This window comes from Cyanistes caeruleus, chromosome 10, assembly GCF_971803275.1.
Source record: "Cyanistes caeruleus chromosome 10, bCyaCae1.hap1.1, whole genome shotgun sequence".
Taxonomy (NCBI): Eukaryota; Metazoa; Chordata; class Aves; order Passeriformes; family Paridae; genus Cyanistes; species Cyanistes caeruleus.
The window spans coordinates 5,213,172-5,229,466 of NC_141710.1; the positions used below are offsets into that span (position 1 = coordinate 5,213,172).

Consider the following 16,295-nt stretch of genomic DNA (forward strand, 5'->3'; position numbering starts at 1 on the left):
CATTGGCTCCTAACTGCAGGTTTCATTTAAAGCAAAGAATTCAACTCAAAACAAAGCTCTTCAATTTGGATTTTTCCCAGTGGTTTTGTTGTGGTTTTGAAAGTGAAGCTAAAATCAACAATTACAGAAATTGTTATGCCTGTGTAAGGAGCACAGCAGTGGAAAATTCCCATCCTGCTCTGGCCTCAAACTCAGAGCAGATCCTGCTCACAGGACTGGCTTTGAAGAGCCAAATGGATTTTCCTCTGAGTTACCAGGAAGCACTGCTGAAATATCCCCTCCTGGAATGAAACCTACCCTGATAACTTCCAGCAAAACCCCAGCCTTAAAAGGGATCATGGTTTGCCCTCCCAGACAAGGCAGTGGTGCCCTACCAGCACAGAGCCTTGTCCCTGGAAGTGGTTAATTCCATATGCTTCAGAGGATAGAAGAGAAAAAAAATAATTAAAAGCCCCTTAATGCATCTGGCCAATTAAATAAAGCTGTAAATGGCAAGGAAATAATTCCTTGCTGACCCCTGCAGCAATCAGCTGCTGACCTGCAGCATGAGAATTGATTAGCCCTATCTTAGCATGGCTTGTATAACTACAAATGTTATTATTGGCCATAAAATCAGCCAGCCCTTTATGCAGCCCATTGGTGGCATTTGGCTCCCTGACCTCCCCAGCCATGAATTTTGCCTGCTGGAAGGAACAGCCCTGGGCTGGGAAAAGCCTTTCTGTGCGTCCCTGTGGAACTGGGAGGTGGTTTCCAATGGTGGGCAGCACTGCCCCAGTTTGCCCCAGTCCAGCCCTCAGTAAATTTGGTGCAGTGAGGGGTTAAGTGCCCTGAATAAGCTCAGGCTTACAGCTCAGAGCTGCTGCTGTGTTCTTCACCACAGCCTGGCCTTGGGGACAGGGAGAGCCCAGGCTTCCCTCACCCCCTCTCACTCTCTCCCTTAATAACACAGCTGTCAGCACCGGGCTGAGTGAAATCCTGCCCTTTTCCTGAAAGCTGGGGTGGGATCTGCCCTTGTCTTCCTCCCTAAGCAAATCCCATTTTCCTGGCACAAGCGCTCACTCAGCACCTGCCCTGCAGCAGAGCCCCCCGGCCAAAAGCTGCTGCCAAACACCTCTGGAGCAGATCAACAAGGAATAGCTGGTTCTCTCACACCTCAGAGCCATCTCTCCATATGTCAGCCCTCTTTCCTCTTCCTCCCTCGGCTTTTTGTGCCAGGCTGGATGCACAGGAAACCACATTTGGTCCCCGGGAGCTCTGGGAAGCAAACTGGCAGGTGACATTAGGAATAGGGAACAACTTCTTTGTGGGCAGAGCTGGAGCTGTGTGACCTGGAGACCTGAGCTAGTGCTGACAGAACTGATGTGGCTGCATGTACATTGCAAAAATCCGGATAGATCCGATGACTTTGGTACCTAAAAGGTGTGGAGGGTATCTCAGTAGAGCTATGAGAGTTGGAGCACAAAATCTGAAATCTGTGGTGAGTTTTTATCCAGTTCAACCCCTCAAGACCATCAGGGAGCAGATATTTCCTATGTCCCAGACAAGCCTTGAGGACACAGGTGTCTGGAAAGGGTTTGCTCTGTGGCAGGACACAGAATCCCATCATCATCATCATCATCATCACCATCTCAACAATTACTCAACAATTACTACAGCCCTGGAGTAAGGAGAAGCAGGGAATGTTAGGAGTGCTACCAGGACTGGGGATGCTCTGAGAATGTAATTCCATTTGGACTGTGCTGAGAAGGGAGCACTCCAGGGCACCAGCAAAGCCCAGCCCAGTGTTAAAACCTCCCAAAATGATACAAACGATCAATGCACAGGTTTGATGTCTCTGGGGACCCAGGCAGTGGCCAAACTAAAGCAGCCCGTCCTGGTTTGGACACAGCACCAGTGACCATCTTCAAATGAGGAATCAGATTTTGTGAAGGGATGCTGAGGCAGACTGGATGAGTCGGGAATTGCAGCAGGTTTCCAGCCTTTCCTGGAGGGCTGGCTGTGGAGAGGAGATGCTCCATGCTGAGGAACATCCTCCTTGCCCCCCGTTCCCAGCACCAGTGTCACACTGTCCCCTCCAGCCCTGCCCATGTGCCTCTCCAGGGTCTGGAGACAGCTCTCCTGCTCGGGGGAGCACGTTTGCATTCACAGCCTCGAAACAAAGCATTTCTTTCCAAAGGGAAAAGAAGCAGACGGGGGAGAAGCAAAAGGAAAGGCAGGGGGGAAGGAGGACAAAAGGGAAGGGGCAGCTGTGCCCCCCAGCCCCGCCTGAACCCCTCTCGCCTGGGAGCTCCTTCCCTTTGATGACAGCCCCAATTAGCGAGGGGCTGGCTGCAGCCCCAGCAGCAGGGAGCTGGTCCCCACAGAGAGCCAGGGAGGGAGGGAGGGAAGCTTTCACTCACCTGCATGGCTGGCAAAAGCCTGAGGTGCTGAAACCTCTTAGAAAGGCGCCTGTGTTCGTATTTAATGTGTTCACATGACCAGAGCTGAGAAAAGCGGGTGTGAATATCAGTGTGAATATGCAGCACCCCACCCCAGAAGGCTCCTGCTGCAGCCCTTCCCTCTCAGCCCGTGTTGCTCAGGTCCTGCACAGAGAGGGCAGGGTTCACACAAGCCACACGATTGCTCCAAGGATCTCCCTACGACATCCAGGCAAGCCAAAAATACTCTCCAGAGCCTCACTTGTGCCCTTCACCTAAAGCAAGGGAAGGAGGAGCAGAAGGTCCTAGCTGACAGGCATCCAGGTTGGATCAAAAGCCTGGAATAAAAAATAACCTGTATTTTGTTGGCTGCATCTCTCCTACTCGGTACCAAATGTCCCCAGTGTTTGGGCACTTCCCACTGTGGCTCCACAATCGGGGTGGCAGGTGCCAGGGACAGAGAAGGTAAAAGGAAAGGGAATAAAGACAGGAAAGGAATGGCAGTGAAGGGAGAGGAAGGAAAATAAAGAGGTGAGTGGGCACAAGAGCACAAGGCAGGGGGGGCTGAGTGAATCCATCAGAGGAACAACTCAGCAGCTGCTCCTGCCTTCACCCCGAGCTTTGCCAGAGATTTGGCTAAGTCCAACAACAAATACCCACTGTACCAGGGAGTTTATCCACATTTAAACAAGCAGGAGGGAAGCAAGGCCTGAACAGAGGAGCAAATGGCATCCCTGAGGACTGAGCAGGGCATTCCAGATCCTGGATGCTGGTGCTAGCTGCACATCCCATTGCTAAGCCCATCATGGGGAGCACCAGACCAAGGCTCTCCCCTCTCCAAGTCTGGAGGTCAGGACTAGGATGCTGCAGTATCTGATGAAATGTTTTTATCACATCCACAAGCGCTCTGTTTGCTCACTGCAGTGAGCAAAGGAACCCTCCACGCTCTCCTGGGGCAGGGCAGAGCTGTGCAGAGAGAGGAGAATGCAGGGAAAACTGAGGGGACAAGAAATGGGAAAAGGGGGGCAGAGCAGGACAAACACAGATGTTCGTGGCTCTAGAGGTGGCCCTAAGGACTAATTTTTTTTTTTTACCACTTTTTTTTTACCACAAATGGTTGCACTCAGGAGAGCTTTAATGTGTTGGCTGCTTTGGGGTGAAAAGGAGCAGAGCACATGGAATCCCAGAATGGACTGGGCTGGAAGGGACCCTACACTCATCCCATTCCAGTCCCTGCCATGGGCAGGGACACATCCCACTACCCCAGGCTGCTCCAAACCCTGTCCAAACTGGACAATTCCAGGGATCCAGGGGCAGCCACAGCTTCTCTGGGCACCCTGTGCCAGGGCCTGCCACCCTCACAGGGAACAATTCCTTCCCAATATCCCATCTAAACCTACTCTCTGGAAGCCATTCCCCCTTGTCCTGTCACTTTGTCCAAAGTCCCTCTCCTGCTCTCCTGGAATCCCTTTAGGCACTGGAATGGTCTCTCTGTTTTCCTTGGAGCCTTCTCTTCCCCAGGCTGAGCACCCCCAGCTCTCCCAGCCTGTCAGTGCCCAGAATGCACAATAAATGCCTTTACCTGCCTAAAAGAGACCCTTGGAAGAGCAGTAGACGTAGGAAAGCTGAAGATTCAGTAATGAGGCGGTGCTGAAAACCTCCTGAACAAGTCAAGGCAATGAATGAGATACTGCAGAGTTAAACATCATAAACAGCCTTAACTCTGCCTTCCCTTTCCAGGCAAAAATCAAACCTCAAGACAAGCCTACAAGCACAGCGAGATGTTTGCAGGAAGATGCAGGTTTTCAAAAGTGGCATATGAATAACAGCACCTTGAATAGAAAATATTGAATTCCTCTTATTAAACCTCTGCCTGCAAAATCCATTGTGCAAAACACGAGGTCAGCTCTTCTTGTTCTGCTTCCCCTCAGCTTAAATGCATCATCCACACCAAGGCAAGGCTCCAGGATAGAGATTTCAAATAAATATAAGGGTTTATGGAGTTTCCCAGCCAATCAACTTTCAGGATTCAGAATTACAAACCAAGTTAGGAATATTTCCCAGAGACCAAATAAAATCCTTTATTAGACCCCTTCAAAATATGCACCTTAGAAAAAGAAAAAGGAAAAAAGAGAAAAACAGAGAAAAAGGGAAGAAAAGGGAAAAGGGAAAAGGATAAAATATTTTTGCTGCATAAATAGGTAGAAGTGAAATGGATTAATTTCGCTTACAAAATTCATTTACAGAAATTATTTAAAGTTCTTCTCATGTTTCTGTGTCTCTTCATCCTCCCTGATGCCATGAGAGCATCACTAGCACATGTCACACATGGTACCTTCTCTTACCACCTCTCCCTCACACAGAGGAGGACAATTGTGCTCTGCAGTGTTTACTTTCAGTGTGATTTTGATTTGGAGGGGTTATTCTTCCACTTTCTACTCTTCTAATCTGACACTTGACTCAAAAGAGGGGCAAGGTATCCCACTCCTGCTGGAGGAAAAGCCAAAATGTAGCACTCTTGTGCTGAACATGGAATTTTTTGCATTATGCCACCTTGAGTCATTTTCTTCTTGTCCTTTCAGTAAATACCCTGAAGGAATAAAAACACCTGAGGCTGAACAAAAGGGCTCCAAACTAACACATAACAACCTGCTTTTTAAGAGAGTTGTGTGAGCCCTTGAAAAAATCCAATAGTCTCTTGACTTAATGCTGGAATCCACTAGAGCAGGTTTTTATCTACTTGTGCACGTTCCCGTCAGGAAGGTGAGAACACAAGCACAGGCACAGGGAAGCACTCACAGGCATCCTGGATGGAATTGTCAATTCTTTCCCAGTGCCCCTTGTACAGCACACAGCCCAGCTCTCACTGCTGGCCCAGATCTGCTCAGACCACGTCAGGACAGGTTTTATGTTGGGCTGACTCCTCTTTCTCAGCCAATATAAACTGTTCTAGGAGATCTGGATAATTCAGCAGAGGAGGGACAGCCTTCCAGCAGCTGATCTGAAGCCAGTGCTCGTGACAGGATTAACCACAGATTCCCAGGTCATGAAACCACAGCTCCCAAAACCAAATCCTCCTGAGCCTTTACCTTTGCACTTTGTTTGACTTCCAAGAGGCAAAGAGAATAAATGTCACATCATGAAATTATTAAGGCTGGAAAAGCCCTACAAGACTGTCAGATCCAACCTGTGCCTGATCCCCACCTTGTCACCAGCCCACAGAACTGAGTGCTATGTCCAGGCATTCCTTGGATACCTCCAGGGATGGGGGCTCCAAACCTCCCTGGGCAGCCCCTGCCAAGGCCTGCCCACCCTTACAGTGAAGAAATTCCTCCTGATGTCCAACCTGAACCTCCCCTGGCACAGATTGAGGCTGTTTCCCCTCGTCCTGTCCCTGTTCCTTGGGAGCAGAGCCTGATCCTCATCAGCTGTCCCCTCCTGTCAGGGAGCTCTGCAGAGCCAGAAGGTCCCCCCTGAGCCTCCTTTTCTCCAGGCTGAGCCCCTTTCCCAGCTCCCTCAGCTGCTCCTGGGGCTCCAGTCCCTTCCCCAGCTTCATTCCCTTCCCTGGACACACTCCAGCTCCTCAAGGTCCTTCTTGTGAGGGCCAGAACTGGACACAGCTCTGCCCTCGTGACCTCCTCAGCCCATCTGAACTAAATTATCTGTGTAAACATTGGATGCACAGAGCAGCTTCAGCAGATTCCCCAGAGCAGACCCAGCTTGGGCTCTCAGCTCTCCTGTCTCAAGGGCCACCAAGGATACACCAGGTGATTCTGGGCACAGCTGAACTCACAGAGCAGCACCTGGCACCACATCCAGACATTCTGGTGATGCTGCCATGGACAAGCACACTGCACATTATCATTTCAACTCATTGCTTCTAAGCAGGAAGCATTTTTAATTTCCTCCAGCACTAGGGATAATGTTAGCTGCTACAAATGAAATGAAAGACACCTCCCAAAATGCATTTTCAAATGCACCCTAAATAGTAAACACCATTCGAGTCAGACGCAGCCAGGATTGTAATTGGGAGCTGCAGAGAGTGCTCTTTCAGGATTCATAATAACTGGCATTTTGCTGAAAAGGTTCATGTAATAAAAACGTTCACAAGTAAGGGCCAGCTCCTCCAACACATGCAGCTCATTCAAGCAACACAAAATACCCCAAAACTCTCCAGGTGAGCAGTGTGGATGTGTCCCTGCATGGCTACAGCAGTGCAAAGCAGGAGGAATACAGGAGGAAAGGTTCCTGGAAGGACAGCAGAGACTTTATAAGGTCTGGAATGGCTTTTCCATGAAAAGCAACCCAATGGGTTGGGGTGCTGCAGCCTAGAAAAGAGGCAGGTGAGGGGAATTCAAAAATCTTGAGTTACAGCAGGAGTGGGAGAGGATCACAGAATCCCGGGATCACTGAGGCTGGAAAACACCTCCAAGACCATTGAGTCCAAGCTGTGGATGGATCCCCACCTTGTTACCCAGCCCAGAACTGTGGGTGCCATGTCCAGGAGTTCCTTGGACACCTCTGGGGATGGAAACTCCAAACCTCCCTGGGCAGCCCCCTCCAGTGTTTAACTTTTCCATGAAGAAACTCCTCCTGGTGTCCAACCTGGCACAGCTCAAGGCCATTTCCTCTTTTCCTGTCACTGCCTGGGAGCAGAGCCTGATCTCACCTTGCCACAACCTCCCTTCAGGTACACAATTGCTCCTTAACCACCTTGGCCAGGCCCAGAACAAGGAGCATTAGAGGGAAGCAACCAAAGAGATCCACGGCAAATCAGGGAAGATGGTTATGAGGAAAGGGGGTTGGAAAGTTTACATGTGGCTCAAGGCAGGGCTGGGCAAGTACTTGGAAGTGAAATCCAGCAAGGATTATTAGACAGATGAGTCTTCCCTGACACAGAAAATATCCTAAGCTGAAAATAATTAGGGCCCAAGGGAGTATTCAAGGAAAGTATCAGAACTGTTTGCCTCTCCCTCCTGTTCTCCAGGAAAGCAATTATGGTCAGTGGGTCTGTGCAGAGGGTGGGGTTTTATCAGCTGCCTTTCCTCACTGCAGTGAGCAAAGGAACCCTCCACACTCTCCTGGGGCAGGGCAGAGCTGGGCAGAGAGAGAATGCAGGGAAAACTGAGGAGACAAGAAATGGGAAAAGAGGGGCAGAGCAGGACAAACACAGATGTACGTGGCTCTAGAGGCGGCCCTGAGGAGCAATTCTGGTCTTACTGACTGCAAGGGAGAGGGAGGAGAGGCTGAGCTGCTGTAATGGGGCTGTTGCAGCTGTGATGGTTTTAGGAGAAGAGGAAAGGAAAATTTACAGGGAAAAGCAGCATCTCCAAGAAAAGCAGGTGCTCAGGTGGGGAGAGCAGTCGGCACTCGGGAAATGCAACCACTGGATCAAACCTGCAGTGGTGCATCCCAAAACTCACCTATTTCCCTCCCAGCCAACCACAGCACCCTGAAGGCAATGAAAGGCACTCCTCCCCCTCCAGGGGCAGCTCCCCCAGCTCACTAAGACAGATGAGCCCCAAATAAGGATCAATAACCAGGCTGTGAATAAGGCAAGATGGACGAGGGATGGAATGGGCACTGAAAAGGGCAAGTTCCAGGCAGGATTAATGATGGAGAGGGAATTGCACTGGAGCAGGAGAAGTCACACTGCTCAGCTCTTTGTGCCTCCAGGAGGGGAAGGGTTTGGAAGGAGTGATGTGTTCCAAGGAATCCAGATGCCAGTGAAAACTCACTGGCACCTCCAGAGTATTTCTGTCTTGGTGTTATGGGGTTTAGATGGCAGCATAGGCAGGTCCAGGAACAATGGAAGGAGATGGAAAGCCAGAGGAAAGTCTCACAAAGGCACAAGGTTGTGCTGGTAACAGCTCAAGAAGGGATTGGGAAAAAAACCCAAATCTGCTCATCTCAAAGCGCCTCTCTACCTCTCTTACAACATTCCACTCTTATTTCCTTCAGTTCCCGTCTTCCAGGCCACAGCTCTGTGCCCAGCCAGGCTGCTGTCACAATCAAAGCCATTCCTTCAGTCTCGTGTCTCCATCAGGATGTGGGGGGAGGCAATAAACACCCCTGCTCCGACAGCAGCTGCACAGCTTGCTCCAGGCACAGGGTGCTCGGAGGAATGCTACCTCGGAGGAAATCATTAAAGGAATCGGGCTAATTTTGTAATTCACACCTGGACTGCAAATGTTAAAGAGCCTGCAATAATCTCTAATGAAATATCACATTGTTTAAAGAGTTCCCAGTGAAATTCGCCCTTAATTGATTTTTGATCTGTGAAAAAACACCGTGGAGAGAGAGAGAGAGAGAAGATATCAGTCAGACTCCTGTTTTATCCCTCCTGCGAGCGTTTTCCTGCCTTTGTTTCCTTTGTCCCCAAGGAATCAACACTGCACCGAAGAAAGCAGCCTGGAAGACACTACAAAACTAATAAATAACACTCAAGTGGGAATCCTAAACACCACATCCTCTTAAATCATCCTGGAAAAGGTGAAGCAGTCTCTTAGGACAGCTCAAAAATCACAGAATGTGGATTCGAGGGAAAAACCATCCCGGACAAACCCCGTGGGTTGGATCTTCTCCAACCCTCAGGAGCTTCCCCTACAGGACCAAGTGATCCCTTGTGCAGTGACACATCTCATCTTGCCCTCAGGATACCACAGGGGATCTTAATCCCCTGACACAGAGCAATGGCCAAAAGTATTGACAGCAAAAACCTGGCAGAAAATTCCTGACAGCGGCAGCGTCCGGCTCAGGACGTGCCAGGGCAGCTGCTGGAGCCAAGGAAGCAGGGCAGGATTAACTCACAAGATAATGCACTGCAAAGTTCTTCCAAAACCCAGCAGCAAACTGTCATCAAACAAATGAGCAAACAGTAAAATATAGCTGGGAGAGATGAGAGGAAATGCATCTCTAAACATCACCGGAGACCCAAATAAACTGCTGAACCAGGCGGCTGGAAAACACCGGGCATCAATAAGGCTTTAACTAACATTTACAGCTGCCACAGAGCCTGCTGCAAATAACCAAAGCTAAAAGGAGAAAGGGAAAAAAAAATGAAAGAAAGGATGTGCAAAGGTTTTCTTAAGAGCTGCTGGAAGAAACCACATCCCAGGCTGGCCAAGTAAACCAGCAGGGGAACACCTTCCATGGCAAACAAATTGTGATGGGATTGATGGCAGGGTGAAATCTGAGATGCTGCTAAAGGAACAGGAAATCCCTGGACATGCTGAACATCTTCAATAATAAAGCCTTTGATAAAATAAAGAGACTATTAATTAAGGAATTAAGGGGAGAAGAATCCTCACAACTGCCATGTTCAGGTCGTGCTGCTCAGTAACAGGTTCATGTGGCTAAACCTGGGATAACGATGGATAACCTGGGACAGCAGGGGATGTCTTTCCCTCAATTACACAGCATTAAAATCAGGTTTATAATATGGCCCTGGCACAGGGTGCCCAGAGCAGCTGTGGCTGCCCCTGGATCCCTGGAAGTCTCCAAGGCCAGGTTGGACAGGGCTTGGAGCAGCCTGGGACAGTGGGAGGTGTCTCTGCCCATGGCAGGGGCTGGAACAGGATGGGCTTTCAGGTTCCTTCCAACCCAAACCACTGCATGATTTTATGATTCTGTGGCTCTCATGGGAATGATCAGATCAATTTTGCTTGTTGTAAAGCATGTGCTGGTTTATACCCCCAGCAAGGGCGGTGCTTGTCAGCTCCTGCTGGAGAACTTTCCTTATCACTCCGTCCATGCCTCTGTGAGATCCAGTGAAATTTCCACCTCAGCTGAAATGGAGGAATCAGCCAGATGGGGTTCCAGTGGAGTGGTTCCTCTGTGGCCATGGGTTTTATCCTTCAGCTGGACTCAGCTGGGACCAGTCTCTGCAGGAATGTCCAGGCAGAAGAACCAAGGGAAGCTCTGTGTGCAGTTGTCCATCCTGAGAGCTTTTCTTTCCTGTACCAATCCGAGGATCTTCCTTCAGCATCTCTCCCTCAGCTGCCTTGTCTAGACTATCACGCTGAGCATCTGGGGCATTTCATAATCTCCTTAAGAATTGTGACCTTTAGTTCTGTGTTACAGTGACCTGAAAGTTTGTCCAAGAAAAACATGAGCTTCATTTTTAAAATACACAAATTCCCTAAGCTCAACTGTTCCCAGACAGGTCCAAACCATGCCACATTTTCTCACATCTGCAAAGAGCTGCTGTATGTGAAGTGTATTTCTTCCACCCCTCTTCCTTGGGTATAATCATGCACAGTTAATTTTTAAAAATTCAGCCACTCAGGAATTTCTCCCCTTGTATATCCCTTCACCCCCTGGGGCAAAGAACCAGCTCCATACAATAGATAGCAGCCCTGGAAAGTGACAGGTGCCAGGACAGGCCATCCCGGAAGCCTTCAGCTGTCTCCTCTGGAACTGGGCACATCTGCAGGTCCTCCAAGCATCCTTTATGTCCAGTGCCTGCCATGCCCCACAGCACAGAAGCTGATGCAAGGGACACACGATGAGCCGGTGTCACCAAGGTGCATCAAGGTGGCAGTGCCCAGTGGCCAGGGCACACCTGGGAGCCACTCCTGCATCCCAAGCCCCTGTTCCAGCCACTCTCCCTGGAGGCTGAGGCCCTTGGTTTGTTGTTTAAGGCACAATTTAGTGCACTCCTTACCTGCTTCCTTTGAATCTAATGATCCACGCTCTCAATTTGATTTGTCTGCCTTGGAAGTCTGCTCCTCACTAATTCCCATTCATCCATCTAGTTTTCCTTGTTCCCTGCAAACTGTCATTTTTCTGACTGCAACGTATTCAACTCCATCATCCCAGGCATTTTATTTGTGTGGTTCTGCTCTAACAGCGAGCGTGGCTGTTTCAAATTATGCCTTGCTTTCAGTTTTGCTTGAGTGTAAAAATGTCGTGTAAAAATGAACTACCCTCTGATGAAGGCTTTCAGCCTTCCCATTTGAGGAACAGCAGGCAGCTTTTTGATTCTGGGAGCAACGGGAGAAGGAGCAATCCAGCTTTTGTTTTACAGATTGCTACAATAGATAGCTTCCCTGTAGGAAGTGCAGCACTATATTATGCTTATGTAAAGGGTAATGACGGGGAACTTGGAGAACTCTCCTCTTTGGAAGTGCCTGACGAGCGGGAACAGCAGGTGTGGAGGAAGAAGAAAGCTCCAATGCCTTTCTGTCCTGACTTTCTCTTCTTTTATGTTTGGAGTCTGAGCTCGGTGTCAGAAGCAAGTTGGCTCCTGCAGGTACATGAAAGGGGAAAGGTGCGAACGTGGCGAGGAAGAAACCCAAAGAAACGGGGGTAGGGCTGAGCCCCAAAGCCTGGCCCTGAGCAGCAGCAATGAAAGGGGCTGTGCTCAGCAATAAGAGGCTCTTTAGCTCACCCTGGGGAAACTGGGAAATTACCCGAGGGGCTGGAAAAGGGACAGAACAAAGCGCCGGCAAACGCTGCCGGGGAAAGCCTGCCTCGAGTTCCAAGAGCAGCACAGGACAGCAGCAGCAGGCTGAGGAAAAACCACCGGTACCCTCCACAAAGACATTTCTGACCCTCAGGAACGTCAAATACTAAAGGTGCCCAGCTCTGTCCCTGCAGACCCGAGGCAAAATGCTCCTTCCCTCTGTTAAACAGCACCATGAGCCACCGCAGGGAGCAAAGCTCCAAGGGGAGAGCCTTTGCTTTGGGTCTGTTCCAGGCACAAAAGACACCAAAGCCCCAGAAATGCCACCAAGGTGCAGGATCTGCTCAAGTCTGAGCTGAGCAAAGCTGGCTCAGGCAGCAGCTCAGGGATAGCAAAGACAGGAGCTGGCACAGAGGGAGCAGCAGAGTGAGGACACTGCTCCGAGCCAGGCCAGGAGCAGCTCTCTGGGATGAAGCAGAAAATACAGCTTGCCTGGTTTGCCTCTGGTTGGGAAAGTCTCCCTCCTGTAGCGCAGAGCCTTCAGGCTGAGTCTGAGTTTTCACGCTGGCTTTTCCAGTTTTGGGGATCACATCCATTACCTACCCTGGTGTGTGTCCAGTTCCATGATGTCCAACTCCCTGGGTGGCCTTTGGGAACAACAGGAAAAAAGCACAATTAAGTAAAAAGCAGCAGGAAATTCCTTGAATAGAGACTTGTATGAAAGAACTGAGGAAGGAGAAAACCCCTGTGTATTCCCCTAAACTCTCTAAGAATTGCTAAAAGCAGCTGAACAAAGGGACAAGAAGCTGCTGGGACAACACAGTAACGCACATTTACTGAGAACATGGATCAGAGCAGCCCAGGGATGTGATTTGCATCCCTTTCCAGGCTGAGTTTTAGGAAACCAGCAGCTCCCAAACAAGCAAGCAGAGGCATGGTGACACATAGCAGCCGTGATCGTGCTGGACAACAAAGACCTCCCTGATGCTCTGAGAGGAAGGAAACAAAGATGCAGCAAAATACAGACAAATTAGAAGGACTCCACCAGTCACAACAGCACGAGGACAATGGGAGTTCTAAGCTGTATGCCAAGGGAAAGCACAGACTGAAATACAAGTGGTACAGTCAGCACGGGAGATGCTACACGAGCCTAAAATACAACTTCATTCATGGAGCCTTGCTGCAAAAGCTGTAGGAGATGAATATAGAGCTGATACAAGGAATTGAAAGAGGGAGTGACCTGCATGATCCCCACATTATCTCTGCCAGAGAAAACCTCAAATGGTGTTTAAGGAGTGGGATGTCTCTCAAGCACACTGCAGCCAGCACTGGGTGAGAAGAGAGCAGTACAGCAATATGTGACAGTAGCAATATATACTGGGAATGCACTGCAGGAAAAGGAAACCATTCTGAGAGCAACAGACATCTCTGATCCAGAAATGTGCCCATCACAGGATGAGGCGTAAGGCAGGGGAGTGCAGCAATGAAATAAAACATTTGCTAGCCGAGGGAATTCACCCCAGTCAGGGAGCATACATCCGAGCCCAGGGGACTGAGGAGACCCTAATTCCCTTGAGAAGAAGAAAAGCAAGCAGCAAACTCCAGCTCTGGCAGCAGGACACACACAGAACACACTCTGGAGGCAGGGAAGCAGCAGCCTTACCGTGATCCCGATGCTGCAGGCAGTGGTGATGGGATGGGAACGCTCCTTGGGATCCAGGCTGCAGAGCCACCAGCAGTCCCACAAACAACGCCCCAGGCAGGGAGGATCCCTTGGAGCCTGTTAGGCTGTGGTTTAAGGTCTGGGATACAAGAATCAAGTCCTCTCTGGCTGCTCCAAACAGCCACGGGGGGAGCGGTAACTCCGAGATGAAGCAGATAAAGGATCACACGCAAGTGATTTCCCATCTTCAGCTTCCAACCCCGTCCCACGGAGCGAGAGCAGCACAGCTGACAGCCACAGATCTGAGAGACACTCAGAGATTATTGGGACTTGGGAATGATCTAATAAAACCTCTTCCTAGTCCTGCTGTGCCCCAAGACAAACACACATTACAGCTGCATTAAGACAACACAGCTGCTCTGTAAAACAAGCAGCTCTTTCCAAAATGCCACGACGTGGATGAAGGTAAAATCCAACCACACAATGGCAGGGAACAGGGGCCTAAGTCATCCCATGTGGAAAAGAAACAGCTATACCTGTGGTTACAGTAATCCCAGGAACAGGTCTGGCTTGCTGGGAGCCTGCTTACCAAAACAGACGCAATTTATGTTCAAAGTCAGGAAGGCTTCAGGAACAAAACCTCAAATCACTGCTGGGTGGGTTTTTTTAAAGCCACAGCTTGCAGTCCAAAATATCTCCTGTGCCTCCCACTGAAGGGGAAAACTCAGAGCTTTGCCATGTGCTGCTGAAAGGAAGGCTGTCTCCAGGGATGCTTCTCTCCCAGAGCATTCTCCCAGCATCAGCTGGGAGTGCTGACCTTCCCCCCCAGAATAAACACAGCAAACTGCCCAAAGACAGAAAAAGCATCAAAACAAGCAAAACACTTGGCCAACTGCAAAGCTAGGCTTGGAGAGCCTCCAGGAGCTCCAGGACCAAGCTCTCCTCTGCAGGAGCTCCCATCCATCATCCCAGTGCCAGTGCCAGGCTGCTCTCTCCTCTGCTGGGAAAGGCGCTGGCAGTGCCAGCTCAGCACCGGGGCTGTGACTCAGAGCAGCTCCCTGGATTAGGTCAGGGAATTCCTGGAGGAGCTGGAGAGCAGTAAATCCATGAGAGAGAGTGCAGGAGGGTGCTGAGCTTCCTTGGGAATATTGCATTCCACCTGCAACATTCCCAAGAGTGTGTTTCCTGCAGGTTAAGCTGGGCAGGAGTAGAGGTCTGGCAAGTGCCAAACACCTGGAGAAGTGCTGATCAGGAGGAAGAAGGAGACATAAATGAAGCACATCAGAAACCTTACAGCAAAGTAGGAAGGAGCCTGGCATGGAGAACAAATTCTCATTAACCTCTCAAGCCCAGCCTCTTAGGGAAGCATCCAGCAGGGCTGTGGGAGGCATCCCAGGAAGCCCAGGGAAGCCAGGTGTCAGCGGGTCAATCCCAAAATTCCAGTTGTGTTCACTCCCTGTGATTTTGTACCTTTTACCTGGGGGAGGGAACAGGGTCAGACAGCCAAGCACCAGCTACCACAGCAGCAAGAGCAGAACCAGGAATTCAGATAACTCTGAATTAGCTCCAGAAAAGCTGAAGGAGAAGAACAGGGAAGCAAGGCACTGTCAGGGAAAACACCTGCTTGGGAAATGGAAGATGCCTTCATTCAACATCTCCCATTCCTGTGTGATTCCAGAGGGATGTGCTGGGAACAAGAGATAAAGGGGTAATGGCCTTAAACTGAAGAGACTATTGTCTCTATAGATTTAGATTAGACAGACAGGAGAAATCCTTCCCTGTGAGGGTGCTGAGGCCCTGGCACAGGCTGCTCAGAGAAGCTGTGGCTGCCCCTGGATCCCTGGAAGTGTTCAAGGCCAGCTTGGACAGGGCTTGAAGCAACCTGGGATAATGGAAGGTGTCCCTGGAGGTGGAACTGGATGGGCTTTACAGTCCCTCCAAACCCAAATCATTCAGGGATTCCTTGATGAAGACAACAAACATAAGTAACCTACAAGACCCAGAGTTACGGTCTGCCTGATCCCAGGAAAAACTGCCCTTTTTCTTGGGACCAGCTAGCCACAGGAAGCCAGCTTAGGCTGAATACACACATCCCACTCCTGAAATACCCCCAAACTCTTGGTACATTCCCCTCCACGAGCTCAAGAAACGAGTAGAGGAAGCTGAACCGTGGAAGGGGAGAGTTGAGCAGTGGGAAAGAGGAAGAACAGTCTCCCACGGAGGCTGACAGAGACTCTCACCCTCGTCACAGCCAACAGCTCTTGTGTGAGGAAATTTTCTGTCACTATGCCAAAGATGCTCCCGTCCCAAACCCAGACTTCATGATGTGAAGCTTGTGCCAGCAGTGGGAAGCCCAGCTCCTTCCAGGGAGCAGCAGGAATCAGGGGATATCTCCACTCAGGGAGCTGTGGATGCAAGGAAGGTGAAGGAGCCCCATGACTGCTCCCCCAGCCCTGCACTCTGAATGAAGATGAGCTGCTTTTTTTCCACATAATCCAACATTTCAAAGCCTGGGTGTCCATCACTGGGGCTGGGACAGTGGTGGGGAGGATTGATCCCTTTTGCTGACAGCAGAGACACATGGAGTGAACAGGAGAGGGGCTGGAGTGGTTATTGATTTGCTACCTGACCTTGGCTAAGTCACTTAACCTCAGTTTCCTCATCTGGATATTGGGAATTATGGGACATGCAGAGTGCCACAAATTCATCAGAGGGAACTACTTAAGAGCTCTTTATGACTTAATGGGATTTCCCACTTGAAAATTATTCCCATGGGACTGGGATATTCATAGCCTGACTTCTACTGAAA

The 16,295-nt window shown here is 49.9% G+C and overlaps 1 long non-coding RNA gene across 1 annotated transcript in view; it reads right to left on the reverse strand.

The window, feature by feature from the left end:
- The window catches only part of LOC111933701 (uncharacterized), a 35,792-nt gene extending 20,924 nt beyond the window's left edge, over positions 1–14,868 (reverse strand). Inside the window, exons 1-2 of the long non-coding RNA XR_015274299.1 lie at positions 13,487–14,868; positions 12,316–12,470 (exon numbers count right to left, since the gene is read on the reverse strand). This is a non-coding gene — a long non-coding RNA (uncharacterized LOC111933701). The remainder of the gene's footprint in view (positions 1–12,315; positions 12,471–13,486) is intronic.
- Between the last annotated feature and the right edge of the window lie 1,427 nt (positions 14,869–16,295).